A 4,687-nucleotide genomic window follows, 5' to 3' on the forward strand; every position below is an offset into this window, starting at 1 on the left:
ACTTGGTTTTCAAGATGGACCATGCATCATGAGCTTTAGAATAGTGAGCAATTAAGACATATAGATCTGGAATAATAGAAATACCAATTAACCCTAAGGCTTCTTCGTTTTTAGTTTTCCAAGTATCTTTCTCGTCTTGAGTAGCCGCTGAACTGGGCTCAAGAGAAGGGTCAGTGGCTATTTCGAAGAGATGTTTAAAATGGAAAATAAATGAGATATGAGTTTTCCAAGAATGATAATTAGAATAATTAAGTTTGATTTCTGGAATTAATGTTGACATGATTAGGAAAAAAAAATTCTTCACTTTTTTGAAAAAAAAAAATAAATGCCCTTAATTTGAAAATCAGATGAATTGAAAAAAAATGTTGTTAAATGAGAGAAAAAAAAATTTAAATTTTATTAATTGAAAAAAAATTGGTTTTTTTTGTTTTATTTTTATTTTATAAGATTAAGAATATTTTCTTTTAATTTTAACTAATTGTGACAGAGAGAATTAAAAATTAATTTATTAAACAAAAAAAATTAATATAATACAAGTTGTATTAGTTGGAATTAAAACAAAATTTTAAAACATAAAAGGTTTAAAATTAGCAAAGAGGGGGAAATTTTTAAAAAAATTGGAAAGGGGAGCGGAGTTGTCGGTGGCTGCCGCGTGGCGAAAGGAGGGCCGAGGTTGGTGGTTGCCGCAGGGTGAACGGAGGGCCGAGGTCGGTGGTTGCCGCATGGCGAACGGAGGGCCGAGGTCGGTGATCACCGCGTAATGGGAGCGGCAGAAGCGGTGGTTGGGGTTTAAAATGCGAACAAAGTGGGGAGCGACGCAAAAGTGCATGGCGGTTGCACGCGGCAGCGCGAGGTCTGCAACGGCGGCGGCATTTACGTGCGGCAGCGTAAGTCTGGACCGGAGGCAGTGTTTGCGCGTGGTGGTGCGAGTCTGGACCGGCAACGTTTGCTCGCGGAGAAATGGGGACTGTGCCATCGGCGGCGGTTGCGCGCTTAGGCACGGGGTGGCGCACGGGTGGCGCGGCCGCCCAACATAATTAAAAAATATATATTTTTATTTTATATATAAAGAAAACTTTGCACTATGTTTTTTTTAAAAAAGCACAATATAGTAAAATATATTATTCTTTTTTCCAAAGAAAATTTTTTTTTTTATAAATGAAGTAAGAAAAAGTAGAGAGATAGAAAGATTTACTATTGTGTTTTTATAAAAAGCTTTACCAATGTAATATGTTTTGTTTTGGCGGCATGCCGTCCAAAACAAACAAAAAAAAAATTAAAATTTACTAAAAAAAATTAAAATTTACTAAGAAAACCCTTTGGCGGCAAGCCTTCCAAAGAGGGTTAGTAAAAAAATATGAAGCTTTGCAAGAAAACCCTTTGGCGGCAAGCCTTCCAAAGAGGGTTGGTAAAAAAATATGAAGCTTTACAAGAAAACCCTTTGGCGGCAAGCCTTCCAAAGAGGGTTAGTAAAAAATGAAGCTTGCATGCACAAGATTAGTTAAAAAGAGCTAAAATCACAACACAAACTTCTTCTCTCAATAACGTCTCCAAATAAGGTGTGCTCCAATGAATGGCAACCTTCACCACAAAACTTAAAACAAGGATTAGATAACCAAGCTCTGATACCATGTAAGAAATGATAATGTTGAGCAAGGAACGAGAAACAATCCAAGTAAGTTAAGTGTGAAACAATGTTACCATAAGATAAGCAACTCCAAGAGCATACACCAAGATGGTTCAACAATGGAGACAAGGATTTATAAGGGGAAAGCAAAGAAAACCCCTTGTGAGTTATTATGAATGAAGGCAAATGCCTAGAGAAGAGAGAGAGAGTGTGTTGGAGCAAAAGTAGCTCAATACAATAACATCAAGTGCTTAGAGTGGTGTTGTAGTTGTGAAGAAAGAAGGAGGAGCATCTCTTATATAGAGATGAGAGAGGAGTTGCATTTGTAACTCCCATTTCTATGAATGCCACATTCATAATAGGTGTGTGCAAAGTGTCACAATCCTCTTAAGGAGGATAAACTAAATAAAGAAATAAACAAGAGTTGTCCTTACATGTGGAATAAAGGACAAACAATGACATGTCCTCCACATGTGTACAAGTGGACAAACTACATGTAGGGACCCTTGGAATATCCCAATTAAAATATATCCAAGGAAAGATTAACCTTTCTAACATCTTTTGCAAGAGTATCCCAAAAATATTCCTTTATCACTTTTTACATCAAATTTACCTTTTCTAGATTCTTTCAAAATGTAACATTTGCTTCCAAATACCTTTCGATAACTTACATTGGGTTTGCAGCCATACCATAATTCATAGGGTGTTTTGAATGAGTCCTTTTTTAGCTGTACTTGGTTCAAGGTATGAACTACAGCACTAATAGCTTCCGTCTAGTATTTGATAGCAATGCCTTTCTCAATCAATAAGGTTCTTGCACAATCCATTATAGATCTATTCCTTCTTTCTACTATTCCATTTTGTTCTAGAGTTCTAGGTACTGAAACCTATCTTTTGATTCCTCTTTCAATGAAAAAGTTATTGAGCTCATGTAAAATGAATTCAGCACCCCTGTCAGACCTTAAGCATTTTAGTCTTTTGCCTATTTCCTTTTCTACTCTGGCCAAATACCATTTGAACTTTTCAAACGCTTCTGATTTGTCTCTAAGTTACGTGACAGTCATCATTCTTGAATAATCATCAAGAAATAGAATGAAGAATTTTTCACTAGTATAACTTTCAATGCCAATAGGTCCACACAAATCAGTATGCACAATTTCTAGAACTTCTTTAGTCTGATAGTTCTTTCTTTTAAAACTAATCTTTCTCATTTTACCAATTTGACAATTCTTGAGTAGACCAACCTCGGGTTTCTTTATGTCAGGAATACCTCTTACTTTTCTAAATTTACTGATCTTTATTAAGTTGTAAAAGTTTACATGACACAATCTCCTATGCCATAACCAACTTTCTTCAATTTAAGCAATGAAACATGAACACTCACCAAGTTCAAGATAAAATAAGTTACCTTTTGTTTGAGTGCTAGATCCAATCAGCTTTCCTTTGCCATCCAGCAATCTTTCTTTTCCATGCATGAAATCTACTTTGAATCCATTATTGAGTAGCTATACTACACTCAACAAATTGTGCTTTAGTCCTTCTACCCAATATGCATTATCACATACAAGTTCCTTGGTTAGTGAGATTCTTCCTTTTCCTTTTATACAACAAGGTTCATTGTTACCAAATCTTACACTGCCACCATCATAGTCTTCAAAGTATTCAAACTTAGTCTTATCACTAGTCATGTGATAAGAACAACCACTATCTATGATCCATGTATCATTTTTGCTCATATGAGAAATTAGTGCCATTATACTTACTCTAGCCTAGCCAAATATTATTGTTTTTCCTATCTCCTATAATCTCCATTTCCAGAATGTTCTATGCTATACCAAGATCTTTAATTTCAAACTTTACTGACAGCTAATATTTTAATTTTGCAATCAAACCTTTCCCTTTGCAAATAAACAACATGTAATCAACATATAAGGCAATAGCTAGGAAATGATCACTAGAAAAATTTATATATATATATATATATATATATATATATATATATATATATATATATATATATATATATAGTGATTTGACTTTGATTGCATAAATCCCAAACTCAATACATATGTATCAAACTTCTGGTACCACATCCTAGGACTTTGTTTTAAACCATACATGGATTTCTTCAACATACTAAGAAAATGAATTTTACCTTTCACCACATAGTGCTATGGTTGTGTCATATAAATTTCTTCCTCCAAATTGCAATGAACAAAATTTTTCTTTAGATCCATTTGCTCAATTTCTAGATCATAAATTTTTGTAGTAGAAAGTAAAAATTAAATGAATGTCATTTTTTATTCAAGAGAGAAAATTTAACCATAATCAATTCCTTCAACCTAGGAGTAACCTATTACAACTGATTATGCTTTGTACTTCTCAATTTATCATTCTAAACTCATTTACATAAACATGCTTTCATCCTTTAGGAAATGGTACAAGGTCCCATGTGTCTTTCTTCTTAAGAGCTATCATCTCTTTATCCATGTCTATGTTCCAAGACTTTGAATCATTCATACCAAGAGCCTCTTCTATAGATCTTGGCTCATCAATATTAACATTCAATGAAAATGTACACTTCCAATCATCAGGAGAATATCCATACATTTCTAGTGCTTTCCTGTTTCTATTAGACCTTCAAACAAGATCTAGTTCAGGTTTAGGTTGATGTTCTAATTCATGTTTAGGTTTATGATCAGGTTTACTCTCTTCCTCTTATGACTCTTAATTCAACTTTCTCAGGTGTGGTAGGAAGTTGAATCGTATCTTTCTTTTCTTCTATTTTTTCTACTTGCACTGTAGTAGAAGAAGGATTTTCTCTAAAGTTTACATTTCTAGAATAAAATACATTTTGTTCAACAACATCCCAAAGCTTGTACCCTTTCACACCACAAATATATTTGATATAGATACTTTTGACAAATTTATTGTCCTATTTTTTCTACTTCTCCTTTGGCACATTAGTATATTCCTCATAACCAAAAATTCTCAGATATCTAAGTGAAGGCTTGTGGCCTGACCATGCTTCTATTGGTGTCTTATCAACAAGAGATGATG

Source organism: Cupressus sempervirens, chromosome 7, assembly GCF_028749045.1.
Source record: "Cupressus sempervirens isolate cs-2001-9-10 chromosome 7, ASM2874904v1, whole genome shotgun sequence".
Lineage (NCBI taxonomy): Eukaryota > Viridiplantae > Streptophyta > Pinopsida > Cupressales > Cupressaceae > Cupressus > Cupressus sempervirens.